This window comes from Hesperophylax consimilis, chromosome 19 (genome assembly GCF_061612785.1).
Source record: "Hesperophylax consimilis isolate HC1 chromosome 19, BYU_Hcon_1.0, whole genome shotgun sequence".
NCBI lineage: Eukaryota > Metazoa > Arthropoda > Insecta > Trichoptera > Limnephilidae > Hesperophylax > Hesperophylax consimilis.
The window spans coordinates 31,565,192-31,581,271 of record NC_142854.1 but is presented as its reverse complement, the minus strand read 5'-3'; the positions used below and the strand labels follow the sequence as shown (position 1 = coordinate 31,581,271).

At 35.5% G+C, this 16,080-nt stretch overlaps 1 protein-coding gene across 1 annotated transcript in view; it reads left to right on the top strand.

The window, feature by feature from the left end:
• The window catches only part of LOC149415148 (uncharacterized), a 610,989-nt gene that overhangs the window by 546,672 nt on the left and 48,237 nt on the right, over window positions 1-16,080 (top strand). The window lies entirely within an intron of this gene.

The following is a 16,080-nucleotide window of genomic DNA, read 5'->3' as shown; positions in this document are numbered from 1 at the left end:
ATGTGGGAACCTTAACGACGTAAGTGAAGAAGACGTCTACAAAAATATTCGGCGCGCTGCCCTTTTTATTGGACGGACCTACGGTCGAGTTTACCCTAACAGTCCTAGAAAAAATTATCAACAAAAGAAGACAACTATCTTGTTGTTATCTTGTCAGCTTATTACAAATTGATAGAAAGATGAAATACACCAAGAATCATCTTTTAACGGAGACCTTTAAAATATGTTTAAAAAAAATAGCTCTGAATGGTTAATTGATGACAATGTTGCATTTGAATTTCTGCGAAACAACTAGGCCTACAATTGAATTTGAGAACTTCAATAAATTAATTCAAATAAATGTATTAATTTATTTAAAAATTACTATATTCCAATAAATCATAAGCCGCTCATCTCACTAGGGAATTCGTGTGTGGAGATTCAATAAAATAAAATACATCTAAACTTCATAAAATATCATAAACATAAACCTACTAAATTAATACATCAATAAACACTGCAGTTATTTAAACTAAAATTACAACTGGGCAGTACGTTTAAAGTTGGAAACAATAACATTCTAGAGTTATTACAAAGTACAAGCAATGGCTTAACAGCCACAATCATGGGGTGACCATACTGACAATGACAAAAGTGATAGTATGAATAATTATTATTGAAAAATAGCCATAAATAAAATGTAAAAAACAGGTGAGCAATCGTAGGTTAATAACGTTAAGTAAATAATTGGCAAATTATTTATTTTTATTTTGTTTGTTTTATTTATTTAATTTAATTTATTTCATATTTTTATAATTTATTTTATTTATTTAATATTTTTTTCCATGTTTTTTTTACAAATTTATTTAGTGATAATACATTACAAAATAATAACAAATATCAAATAACTTATATCATTGATGTCGCTATTCCAAAATCTGTTAATGAAAAAATAAGAAAATACACAGATTTAGGAAATGAGATAAAAAGAATTTAGCATTCTCAGACTATAAAAATATTACCATTCATTATACCTAGCTCTCTCATTCAACATTTAAGCGTATTAGATCTTTCAAAAAATTTATATGTAAAAATTAAAAAATCAGTCATTTTAAATACATGTAGGATAACGAAAGATTTTTTAAATATTTATGTTGAGGGATCAGTAGGATTTATAGGCCCTGTTAGGAGTTCTACCGAGCCGAACCCTCTGATATGAAAAGATCTGGAGTCGGTGAATTATTTTTTCATTTGATCTCTGGTGAGTTGACGTGTTGTTCTTGTATTGTTTTGTATTTATTTTACTTATATAATGTATTTGCATAATGTTGATTGTCTAGATGATCATTTGTGGAAAAGTGTTTGGAAGGGTTTTCCTATTGGAAAGATTTAACCCGGACATAATATACGACGATTTAAAAAAAAATTATAATATTTTATTCCCAGTGAGAAATAAAACTATTTTCTGGAAAGACAACATTAATAAACATTAAATTGAATTACTGTAATTATTTTAAATATGTTTATAAAACTATTAGCACACACGACGATGTGAGATTACTTAAGATTAATAAATAAATTAACAAAATCAAAGATACTTATACATAAGAAAACTTATTTAAAAGTTAATTCAATGAACAGTGAACATAGATTTCAAAGCAGACTAGACCGACTTAACACAGTTAAATAGAAAATATTTCATAAATACATTAAAAGAAATAAACACAGAAGTTCTTTTTGAGTTCCAAAGAAAGAATTTGTCAGTAATTATAAATAACTTTAAGATTTCGTGCCAATCATAGACATATGAATATTAGTAGACCTGCCCTAAGTGATTAAAAGCGTATTATCCCCACTCCCCATATCGGTTCCATTGGAGCCGGCTGGGCTCGCGTATGGCCTCAAGTGAAATTTGAAAACGTGACTTCATCATTCTTGTGCGAACTATGGTCGAGGCATCATCGGTTCATTTTACGAAATAACACGGCAAAATGTTGACTTGTGATATGAAAACTTGTAAAAATAGATGTGAAAAAGAGAATAAACCCAATTGTCGTATTACATTCCATAAGTAAGCATTATTTTACTCTATTTTAAGCTTATTCACACCGTATTATATGGATCAGTTTTAGAAACATATACTATCACATCACAATGTAGCGATTCTCAAGTGTGCTCATCGTTGTTTACTGGGGTAAGTAAATTATGAAACATTTGTAAAAGTGTCTTAACTAAATACTCTGAAACTAACTACGACTCTGCAAACAGAAGAAATTTACTTTGCCGAATTTGGACTTCGCAAATTAGTTCATAACGTGGCGACTAATTTGCGCTCCCATGTAAAAATGTCTATTCATTCAAAAGCAGATTTTACTTTAAAGAACTAAATGGTGATATTATAATGCGAGATGCCTATTTACTGTCAGATTGATTTATTGACGAATCACAGTCAGCTTAACCCCCTTCGTTCTTCAACAGTTGATTTTACCCCTCGCCATTATCTTCTCGTCTATTAATTCCTATGTCTGTGGTGCCAATGTTATTTTGCTCGTTGCTGGAAGTTTTAGGTTACTAGGTTTAGTTTCTAGCCTTGTATTGCTTGTATGCGATGTATTTATTGTAAGGAATTAATTCCAAATTTTAGTCGTGTATTTGATTTTATGATCGTGTTTTGGGCTGGTGCAGAATTTTTGATTAATTGTAGAATTGCAGTTGTGATGTAATGTTATAATTGAATTATAATTATAATTGAATGGATTAAATTCGTGACTTGGCTGTAATATTCAAATAAAACTTGTCACTCGTTGCACACATCAACTATATAACTAAAACTAACTAACTAACTAACCATCACGCCATTTCTCCGCAGGGGTAGACAGAGAGGACGGACCGCCAAAACAACTCGGTCACACCACACACTCCTTGCCTCATTCACATTCATACATCGTCTCATACATACTCTTCTATTGTTCTGACTCTTGACATGGCCCGACTCAAGTATCTGATTCACTTGGCCGTGCCATGTCTTCCTCGGGCGTCCCCGACTTCTGCTACCATTCACATTTGCATCGTATATTCTCCGTACACTCCTTTCTTCGCTCATTCGCTCTAAATGCCCAAACCATCTAAGCGTCCCTTTCTTGATCTTACTCATTTCGCTTACATTAGCATTGCACTCTTTGCGGATCTCCACATTCCTCACACGATCATACATGGTTTTACCACACATACCACACATAGGGATCTCATTTCAACAGCATTCAATCTACTTTCATCCTTTATTTGCCAGTTCCATGCCTCACTTCCGTACATCAGGGTAGGTACCAGCACTTCATTGTGGACTGCTAACTTCGCTTCTTTGGACAATCTTTTGTTAGCGCCAACTGCGTTCAGTCCTCCATTAATGGAATTACCTGCATTTACCCTTCTTTCAATATCTCTGTCAGCCTTCCCATCTTTCTAGAACATGCTTCCTAAATACACAAACTCATCCACCTGCTCCAAGTATTATAACTAATAAGGCTTTAAAGATGCTTGGCTTCCTTTGCAGAACTTTAACTGATTTTAAGTCCATAGATTGTATGAGAACCCTCTATATTTCATTAGTCAGAAGTCAATTGGAGTATAATTCACCTATTTGGTCCCCTTTATATAAAGTTCACTCCAATAATATAGAAAGAGTTCAGCACAAATTACTTAAGTACGTAAATTTTTAGCTCAGAATTCCTATTGGTTACAATAATTATGTCAGTTTGATAAATCAATTGCATCTAATAACACTGTCTGACAGGAGAATTTTTCAGACCTGGTTGTGTCCTGCCATCGTTGCCACTATTAAACTCCATGTGCCGACTAGGAATACAAGACAAAATATAGGTAACATTCTTCTGCAATACATACACGACCAACTATCAGACACACTCACTGACCAATAGGATGCATGATCTGGGCAACAAGTATGGGGGTGCCATTCATTTATTTATTGACTCCATATATAGAACTAAGCATAATCTATACCAACACTTTGTCGAATCCTACAAATTAGAGTTGCGTTCGTAAATTAGGTAGTGTTGTTGTAATTTCTTTTTTTACTTTTTGTTACTCTTACGTTTTACTAATATTGCTTCATATTTAGTTTTCTTTTTTTTAATCATTTCTTAATATTTTCTCAATATATTTGTAATCACAATTTTACAACTGTGTATTTTTTACCTACTTTAAAATGGATTACATCTATTTACTGTCAGTATCTCCTGTATAATACAGATATTCTCCTATATACACTGCATCATGTATCACTTTTATGTAAAAGCCTTTTTAGGCGTATATATAAATAAATAAATAAATTAGGATAGGTTGGTTTAGCTTGATTGGTTGGTTTTTAGCTGTTGCTCCGGAACTAACCTAATCTAATTAATTCGGGCTTTTACAAACATTTGATATACATAATAATATCTTAGTGGAACTGTAATCCTGAAATAAAAGTTTGCCATTAGTTATATAGAAACTCAATGCAGATGAATGGTATTATGCTTACCTTAATCATTAACATAAGTTTGTTATTATAGCCTTCTTGTAACTATATTCCATGCAGTTGAACACATCTACTATTTCTGCGAAAGTATTGCCTACTGCATGGAATCTAGGTACAAGTGAATATCTATGACTCAATCCTGATGTTTTTGTATCAGCTAAAAATGATTTTCGATCGAGTAGCTAGTTGGTATGATGAAGGTGATTAGACTCAATAAATCAGGGCTGTCTATAATTATATTAATAATTTTTAAAATATAATTCTTCAATCAGGAAGTTAATAATTAATATATCTTTGAAATTTATGCTGAATTTTTTCAATGGAATCGGAGTGGATGCATATTATTAAGATACTTACTGACTTCCCGGTTTTCCATAAAGTTCATGTTTTCCTTCGCCACCCGGTGGCACATAAATTTCCCGCCCTACATCGCCCACCCCACAGAACAGATTGTCACTAGAAATGTGATATATTCCGAATTGAAAGAAAATATCAACTCACAGAAGTCAGTACAATATTGACGAAGTACGTCACGGTTGTCAGAAAATGATTTCTACTTTTAGCGCGACCTCCAAGTTGTCAGAGTTCGTTATTTTTTTTATTTTTTTTTTTTATATTTACTCCACACAGGAGGCCCTGAAGAAAATAATTTCCCTCAGGGCCTATGTCATCTTTGGGGATGCTGTGTGGAGGGTCTTTTTGTGGAGAGGAAGGAGTGAACATGGGTCTTGAAGAGTCCCATGTTGTAGGAGGGAGGAAACACAGAGGCCGGCAGTTCGTTCCACAGCCGAGCTGTTGAACTTAAGAACGAATCGTAGAAGCGACCCGTTCTCATGTGACAAGTGTCAACTGTGTACAAATGTTGGGCGCGCGTTTGGCGTGTATCCCGACTACGCACCGGTGCCGAAGGGATCAATGACGCTAGTTCCTCAGAGCATCTTCCATTGTAATACCGATAGAACAAGGACAGCATACCTACCTGACGCCTGTGCTCTAAAGATTGCAGTCCGCTTGTTAAGATTGGGGAATCTATCAAACGGACCGCCCGTTTCTGCACAGAGTCAAGGGTTTTTTTCAGGTATTTAGGGGCTCCAGACCAGAGATGGCTGCCAAATTCGACCGTAGGGCGCACTTGCGATTTGTACAGGGTGAGCAGTTGTGTACTATTAAAGTATCTGCGGGCCCTGTACAGTACGCCCAGCTTCTGAGAGGCCAACTTTACTCTGGCTTCGATGGAGCCCCCGTACCTGAGCTGGTCACTTATAGTTACACCAAGCATATCAATGGAAGGCCTGTTCGGAAGATTGCTTCCGTTGAAGGAGACTAGATTATCATTTGGATCCCTTTTAGACGTAATCAGACAGGATTGGGTCTTTGAAACATTAAATTCGACGAGATTATTTTTACCCCAGGAGGAAATACTCTCGAGATAACCGTCCATTCTCTGCTTCAAAGCCCTCCGAGCCGTTGGAGTTTGTGTGCCCTTTGGGGGCTTATCAAACAAAAAGCTATCATGAACTGTACTGTCATCCGCGTAACAATGAATCGGTGCACATGTCAAAAGGTCATTGATGTGCAACAAAAACAAAGTCGGAGACAGAACCGATCCCTGTGGGACGCCAGCATTTATGGAGTGCGAGGAAGAGGTGAAACCGTCAGCAACCGCCTGAATCGACCTATCTCTTAAAAAGTTAGCAATCCACGTACACAGGGATGCGGGAAGTCCGTAAGAATGCAATTTGTTGACAAGTCCTCGGTGCCAGACCCGGTCAAAGGCCTTGGATATGTCTAGTGCGACCGTTTGGGTCTCACCGTGACGTTCCAGGCACCGCCCCCAAACATGCGTCACATACGCGAGAAGATCACCGCACGAGCGGTTCCGCCGGAATCCGTATTGACGGTCGTTGATAATTTTGTTCTTCTCGAGGTATGTGAGTAGTTTGTCGTTGATCACACGTTCCATCACTTTGGACAGAACTGATGTGATCGCTATGGGGCGGTAGTTGGCCGGGTTGGAGCGGTCACCTTTCTTGGGAATAGGGTGAATTACCGCTTTTTTCCAACCAGAGGGCACAGTGCCACACTTCAGGGACATTTTGAAGAGCTTTGTCAAAACTGGAACTATTTCCGCAGCACACCTCTGCAATACCAGGGCAGGTATTCCATCAGGTCCACTAGCTTTATTAACATCGAGCCCCCGTATGACGTGGAGTACATCCCGATGCCGGATCCTCAGCTTTTTCATATAGAAGCTGCAGTGAGGAACCGACGGCGGAACAGCACCTCCGTCGTCGAGGGTCGAGTTTTCCGCAAACATTTTCCCTAATAGGTTAGCCTTTTCGGTGGCGGTGTTTGCTAGTGAGCCGTCAGGTCTGGTAAGAGGTGGCAAACTGGGTTTGCAAAAATTTCGACCTATTGAGCCCGCAAGCGACCAGAATGCTCTGCTGCCATGCGGGCAGGCAGCCAGCTTTTTGCTGGTCTGCAGGTCGTGTTCGAATTTTGACCTATTAATGATTCTCTTGCATTCCTTTGCCGATTTGTTGTATGCTAATCTGCTTTCGGGCGTTCGAGATGTGTTGTAGGCTCGGTAAGCCGCGTTTTTTCGTCGAACTGCTTCGGAGCATTGCCGACTGAACCACGGCTTTGAGCCCACACCAGTTTCTTTAGTAGTCGATTGAATGAAGCCATCCATCGCCGATTTGATGACTTCACCAATCTCCTGGGCACATCTTGAAGGGTCCGAAGTCCGAAAACAAACAGCTGACCACGGAAAAGCGTTGAAATGGGCCCGCATACCGAACCAATCTGCTGACCTATAGTGCCACACTTTTCTCCTCAGTCTCTCATTGGTTGGTCTGAAGCTAACAGGGATTGATGTCGTCACTAGGCAGTGGTCAGATGATCCCAGAGGCGCTGTGACGTCAATCTTATAACCGTGTGGCACAGTAGTTAAGAATAGGTCTAACAGATTGGAGCGGTGAGTCTGGACATCAGGAACCCTTGTAGGCTCCTGAACTAATTGCTCTAATCCGTAGCAAATGGCAAAGGATTCCGCCTGTCGGCCAGCCGAGTCCGTTGGGCCTGAGAACTTCAACCATGGTTCGTTATGAACATTGAAGTCCCCCAGAACAACAAACTCGGCCGAAGGGTAGCGGGGCAAGAGATCATCAATAGTATCGCTCAAATGTTTGAAGAGCTCGGAAGTGTCTGATTCGCTTTGGTTCGGTGAGCGGTATAAACATGCGTAGAATCTTGCCGTACTGGCAAGATTGACGCGCACCCACATTACGTCGAATCTGGAATTAATTATTATGCAAAATAACTGGCAAAATAATCAATTAATGGAAGTAAACTAACTAAGCTCTTAGAACTGAAAGAAATCGTATAAAAATCCATGGAATTAATTCTTTTAATTTCATGTCGTCAATGTCTATGTAGCCGTTTGACGTATAGGAATGTCAATAATTAAATTAACAATATTTAAGTGTATTAAACTGTTATATTTCGTCTATGTTAGAAATAAACTTTAATAAAACTCTCCCGTCTGGAATCCACATTACAATATTAATGTACCTACAAGCTATTAAATTAATGCAAAATTAGTTTTAAAATGGGTATTCCTGCAACTTTGTTCAACTTCCAATCTATTCTAGATGAAACGAATATGCTTTAATTTTCTGACAGAATTATTTTCACTGACTCAGTATTTATTTAGTCAGTTAGCGATATTTGCGAGCACGATCGTCAGAAAATGATTTCGACAGTCGGTAGACAAAAGCCGCTGCTTTAAGCACGACCTCCACGGTGTCGGATAAGCTGTCAATTTGCACGACTTTATGGATTATTTCGTTTGTTATGCAAAATAATTGGCTTATTAATGAAGGGGGGTGAACTAACTAAGTTCTTGGAACTGAAAGAAATCTTAAACAGGCATGTACTTAATCAATTCACCTAAAACGCACACATCAACAAAAGCTATGGGAAATGACCTCGTGAACTAGTTCCGACTACTCCCTTTTCAGTGTCTAAAAGTATTGGCTATCAATAACAACCCTTGCGTAGATGGCGATAAGGTTTAAATTCCCGCTTAACACCATCCACCTGTTTTGATTTATGCAAGAAAAATACATGGCCAAAAAGTGCCTTTTATTTTATTTTGTGGATGTTCAGGCATAAATATTTAATTTTTTCCGATCATTTTATAAATAACTTAATTTGCTACATTATACAATAAAATCATAACCGAAAATGGGTTCGCAAGTAGGAGATTTTGAACTTTAAAGCAGTTTTCATAGGCCTTTACATTATTTTTTTCTGGGCTTATAAAAAGACTTATCTAAAAAATACTCGATTATTTCAAAGGCCAAGATGTATTTTACTCGCAGTATTTAATTAAAGTATCTGAAACGTTTCTAGGCCACCAAATTTTCAAACCAAAAACACATGATTTTGCATTACTACGTATGGCATCGCCTTAATATTTCAATCCTCTATAGTCAATTTATTAGTATTTTTTTAACTTTTTCATAGCCGTCTGACGTTTAGGAATGTCAATTCATAGAGAGGCACACCAGTGTCGCAGTATGGCATTATCAATATCGGTCTAGCTATCAACAGCGCGACAGTGCTCGAGAAAATTGTATAAAATCGTCGGTAGTTACGCCTATCGATCCGATATTGTAAAGTTATCATTTTCACTGGGCTCTAGACAAGCCAATGAATTCGATCATTAGAATGATTCAATTGTAGCAGTTCAATTTTGCCCCGCCACTAATTTTATAACAACTGACAAGACCTCTCAGTTGTTTATGTGACGCATGCTTTATGGCGCCTTCTAGAGAGAGCTCCAGACAGAATTTCGAGAGCGGCAAGTTCAGTACCAATCGGGCAGCCAGCTGAGGACGACGCGACTAAAGGGAAGACACGAGCGAGCACTCCAGTCGACACTCTTATGAGCAAGCGATGATGCCATCAGCTTGTAGAATTCACTGGTCATCGGATTGCACCGTTTTCAAAATTTAACAACGCTTTAAGTGTTGTTTGGCGCCCTCCACTCGTTAATCAGGTTAGATAATGTTATGTCATCACACACAATGTCACACTTCGCGCGCTCAGTACTTCGTATTGACGCTCACCCCTGAAATGTAATTAATATTGTTGTTAAGTAGAGATCTCTTGAATCTTGATGTTAGAATAAATGTAATATTGGAATTCTTTTCTCATTTATTCTTACAATCGTAGCAATACCCGATGTTGGCTCCCTTTTTAGCTGTGACAATGGCGGCCTAAACGTGGCTTATTAGAATTATTATTTCAGATTGTTACAATGGCTACCCAACGTGGTTTTAGCCGCTACAATGACGCCAACGTGGCTTAACTGATTATTTATAATCATTACTATTTATAAATAATCAGTTACTGAAGTAATCAGAAAAAATGAGGTTACTTCGGGTACACTGACACGCCCACAACACATTCTATCCATTGATATGTTCAGTGGGCCACACTGTAACACATATCACGTACAGAGTAACGGCGGGGCCACGAAAACAATTTTCTTTCCCTTGGCGACAACATTACAACATATTTCTCTCATTGCATATATGTACCTATATATTTGAGTAAATTTCCAGTGGCGGCCCGTGCTTTTACAACTAAAAAACTTTTTAATCTATTCAATTAAATCTTCTTTAAAACTTTTTTTTTCACTGATGATTGAACCTTCCTATCCAGAAAGTCGACAACTCTACCATCCGCGCTAAGTGCCCATCGGGTAGGACCGACCAGAATTTATTTCGTATATTAACTGCTTTAATGTCATCCGATTTCAGAAAAACGATTAAATGCATTGTCATCGACAGCAAGTCTATCTGTCAATTGAAGTGACTCAATTTCCGCATCCAATATTTACATTCATTCATCACGCACATACACGTGGACATATATATGCATTACTGTGAAATTGGATTTCATTACAGCAGTTAATATACTAAATAAATGGCTGACTTACGTAGAATTGTCTTCCCCAGTTCCTGGATAGTAAAGGTTTAATTCTCAGTCAAAATTAATATATATATATTAAAAAACAAAAAAGGCTATTTTACCAAAAAAATATTTAAATAAATAAATAATAACGTGCATAGTAGACACATCATACACAACCGTGCCAATAACTACATAAATATTGCCTATTTTCAATACTTATCTTCTTATTATATAAAAATTCAGCCTGTGAATGTTTGCGCTGGCAAAACTCGAAAATAGCAAACATCAAACCGGAAGTAAGGGAAGGATTGACCTTTCCGTTCCAACAAGCAACAGAGCGGCTTTTCAAAAAATATTCTCATATCTCGCTCCTCAAATATATAATAAAATCCCATCTCAGCTGAAACTGTGTGAATTGTCATCTTTCGGTCCAAGAGTGACAAAATGGTTGTTGGATCTAGGCAGGACTGATTCCGAAATGATACTAAAAATTTAATTTGAAATCACGAACGCCTCTATGTATCTTTTTATGTATCTTTTTAGGTATCTTCGTTTTAACATACTTATTTTAGCTAGTCTTAAATCCTGTATTCGTCTAGGATAACTTGAAACTTGTAAATTTGACTGTCCTGAAACGGGAATTCTTCCTAGTTGGACAGTCAAAATCATAAAATGTAATCAATATTATATTATAAAAAAATAAATATCGCTGATTTTTTCATAGTTTGTTCTTATTAGTGCCAGGAGTGTTTTAGAGAGTGGTTTGGTAAAAGAATTCGGGTACGCCCAAGGAATACTTCACCAAAATGATATACAGAGTCGATGTGGTGTAATTTTTCAACAGTATTATGCAGTAGTGAAAGGAGAAAGAGGTCGGAAACTAAAAAATATACTCAATAATTGAAACGTGGCTTGAAATAGCTTTAAATGTGTTTGGTGACCAGATCTGAGTATCCAGGTACTTCCACACTTTCCTCTTTCCAATTTCCTTTCCCTCCTACTATCTTCACCCGCACAACATACCGCAATTAGGGATGCCATAGTCTCACTAGCTCTAGACGTTAAAGAGCAGTTGGTACTCTTGTGTAGTTTCATATAAAAAAGAATATCATAATTTTTATCTTATTATGTAGAAAAACACCAATACTGACGTCCTGAAGTTTGTCAATCTTTGAGATTTTTTTTTTTTTAAATACACCAAAAACGTTCAACCACCTTTGTTATACACATTTATACTCGATTTACCTATAAACAATTAGAAAAAACATTATTGTTCTTTAGTAAAAACGTCGCTCTGGCGAAACCGAGTTGTAACAATCATATTTATGCCCCTCTTGTCGAACATTTACTATAATCAGAAAATTCTTAACTACTTATCAACAAAACTAAACGCAGAAAACTACATTGAGAGGAAGCCACAAGCCAAAAATGTGTTTATTCATGGTATACCTTACATTGTAGGTAATAGGCATTAAAATAGCTTGACAAACAGAGTCTAGAAACGTTCGATTTCAAGCACAAAACTGTTTTTATTTATTTTGTAAATAATTTTATAAGAAAGCAAAAAAGTTATTCAAATGAAACTGTCACAGATAATCTTAGCTATAATTCTGTATTTTTTAAGTTGTTTTCTTTACGCGTTCATACAATCCTATTGAAAAAATATTTTTTTTAGTTTTTTACATTTATATTTTTTATTGAGTAATTTATTTTTTTATTTGAATTTTACGCAAGCGAATCAATGGTAAAACCTTCAATTTATCTAAAGCATACTTTTTGGCATTCATAATGTACACCAATTCGTTATAAAGATTAATCAGAGTAGTGATTTAGCATTAAGCTTCGGCGATGCACTACGTCGTGTAATATTTTAAATTAAGCCGCTATCAATAACACACCTTACGTAGATGGCAATAAGGTTTAAATTCCCGCTTAACACCATCCGCCTGTTTTGATTTATGCAAGAAAAAAACATGGCCAAAAAGTGCCTTTTATTTTATTTTGTGGATGTTCAGGCATAAATATTTAATTTTTTTTCGATCATTTTATAAATAACTCAATTTCCCACATTACAGAATAAAATCATAACCGAAAATGGGTTCGTAAGTAGGAGATTTTGAACATTGAAGCAGTTTTCATGGGCCTTTACATTATTTTTTTTTGGGCTTATAAAAAGACTTATCTAAAAAATACTCGATTATTTCAAAAGCCAAGATGTATTCTAGTCGCAGTATTTAATTAAAGTATCTGAAACGTTTCTAGGCCACCAAATTTTCAAAACAAAAACACATGATTTTGCATTACTACGTATGGCATCGCCTTACGTCATAGTCACCTTGGCTCCAGACGGTCGGGAACAGTTGTAACTCGTGTGCGCTATACATAATTAAACAAACAAATAATAACCAAAATCTGCAATCCGCACGGCACTGCAAACTTTATATGAACTCCGCAAGGACTGTGACGGCACTTCGGGTGATATATGAACTTAATAACACTGCATTTACTGTGGGAATTGCCCGAGCCGCCGCTGTGGGTGCCCATAGAGGATATAAGGCACTTTTACGACGCCACTGGCCCTAATATCGTAAACACGGAGACGTTGCATTTTATGGGTTTTATGACTAAAGTAATGTGTAAATAGCCTCATTGCAATTTCTACAAAAATTATTACGCTTGTTTGTAATAATTTAAAGACTTTTTATGGGAGTGTTCAGCGTGTGTCACAACAACCAATTTAGACGGAAAATTGAAAAATCTTTATCAAAATTAAAAAACGTTTGTTTAAAGCAAAACAAAAACAAATTAAATGTTATTTTATTTATTCATTTTCAAGAAATCGACAGTTTTCATTTAATCAGTTTGTACATAAGTATATAGTAAAATAAAACCAATTATGGATTTCCTCCTTGTGACTTATAAGACAGCATAAAATCTAATAAGTTATACAAAACAAAGATTATATAAAACGAAACATTTACAAAACAATACATTTATAGCCATGGAGAGAGGTTGTAGGTATAAATCAAATCATAATAGAGATATAAACAATAGAGACATAAACATTATGCACAAACCATCAGAGAAATATTTTTTTATGGACCTCTTGTATTTGGTAAGTTGGCAACTGAAAATATCAACCTTTGATAATACGCTATTGTAATTATTGCATAGTCTGTTCAGGCAAGAATTCTGCTTAGAGTTCGTTTTGCATTGATCCACCCTGAACAGGACACAAGAGCGTGTTGAACGCGCAGGTACATTGAATTGAATCTTGTTTAGCAACTCTGGGCATAGAATATTATCGTTAACTACTTTATACAGGAAATGATGCCTCCGTACACTCAGTGAATCAATTTTAAAGTATGAAGCTGCCTCTGCATAATTATTAAATCTTACAAATTACTTATCAAAGATATTTTAGGAATTTGTTTAAATTATGTAAAAAATTTAATTTTAATCAGTATGGACTATGGACTGTTATATTAATTGAAAAAGGAAGAATGTTTTTTTTTAATTTTTTATTCTGGATAAAAGAAAATTACATTTTTACTTATTTAACCCTTAAGATACGACCAACTACAATAGCAGTTAAGTGAAATCATGTCTTCAGGTGCACTGCAATGTGCAGTCTGTAGAGCCAGGTTTTAGAAATTTATGAACGCATTTCAGCAGTGGCGGCTCGTGTTTTTTGGTTGTTCTAGAGTACTAATATCACAAAAATGGCATTATTGATGTTGTTGTAGCTGAATCGATTTTTTATTTTTTTTGAAAAATTCGTTTTTTTGCCTTTGAAGGACAGATCTGATCGGAGCGTCAATACATTATAAAAAGTACTTTTATCTTTTTTATATAATGCGTAGAAATGTGATTTGTCCGTTATTGGAAAAATAAATAATTATTCTTCAACGTTTGTATAAAATATACATTATTATTTTTTTTTTAAATGTCGAAGTGCATGATTACGAATTGACTACATTTCTTCATTGATAGTTGAAAGTTGAAAAAAATATATTTTTTTATTGTATATACGGTATAAAAAGTGAAATGACAGTTTTCTTACTTACCTACACAAAAAGAATATGTTTTATAAATATCGAATTTTTTCAAAATCATGTTAAGTTTCGAGTCAAATGTGCTGGTAAGTTTTTTGTTAACCTTTCAATGTTTGATATTAAAAATGTATTTTTTTGAAAGATCGATTTTTTTTTCAAATGAAAATATTTCAAAGATAATTTTATTTAGTTTCTAAAATAGTATTTCTTTTGTATGTAGCACATTTTAGATACCTAGGAAGCATTCCGAAATTCCAAAAAAATTCATTAAGGACCGGTTGTTTCGGAGAATTTGAACAATTCATCAAATTTCAACGTTAATTTGCGAGTTTTGTGAAAGTCCTATTCAAGTTCTGATATTATATCACTATAGGCTAGTTGCTTGACAGACCTGAAATAATAACAGCACTAGAAAATATCTTTCACAGAAATCGCAAATTAACGTTGAAATTTGAAGAATTGTACAAATTCTCCGAAACAACCTGTCCGTCGTTGGGACTTGTTGGTAAACATATTTAAAAACTTAAAATGTTAAAATTTTTGATGTTTGATTTCAAAAATTTAATATCTATAAAATTATATGTTTAATTCTAACAAAACAATTAGAAAGCTTATTTCATCGCCTTTCAAAAACAGTTAGTGTCAGACTGTCTGACAGCATCTTTAAGAAATGTAACGGTCAATATGCCAGAGGCCTGAAGAGTTAAAAGTTTCAACGTCAGAAAAGTTTGTTTTCAGTGGTTAGTTCGACGTAATTTCATGAAAGTGAACCTATTCCAAAAATTCAAATACTATTTAAAATTACTAACTCCATGCTGATTGAAGTGGGGAACTTTATTAAAAATTAATTAGCCGCTGTCCATGACATCAGTGAGCATATATATGTAGTGGTACCCCACTGCTTGACTCTAACGTTATTCTAGAAGTTTCCAAACAAGCTTCTTGGATTTTCTTTAATATTTGTTTCTGTAGCAACTGGAATATTCGAGAATGTTTTATTTTCCACCTATATGATCGACAACGTGAACGAAATGGTCAGTAAAGTACCAGCAACCGCGACATCGATATCGAATTATTTTTGCCAACGTGACGCGCTTCGGAACATTCTCGAACCTTCCTTTCGTAAGTCATTTTGTTGTATTTTCTACGTTTATTTTATTGTTTTCGGATGTATTATTAAAAACCGCTTCAGCCAAATTTAGCAGTTATTTATTAATAAAAAGAATACCGAACATAACTACAGATATACTACTCACATAGACAGTAGTTTAGTTTTAAAGAGAAAATTAAACACGTTCCTCTATTAAAATCATTGACAATACGTGTAATATTGCTAATATCTAGGCTTACGACCTACATACGGATTTAGTTCTAGGCCTTGCTATTGACATTCCGACCAAACCGAGCTTAAAATCGACTGATATACCGGGCCATAATATCTAATTATGTCGTCTAACCTAATATCCCTCATTATTAAAATATCACACCTGAAGCACCTGGTTAAACTTGCTACATGACGACGTAGGA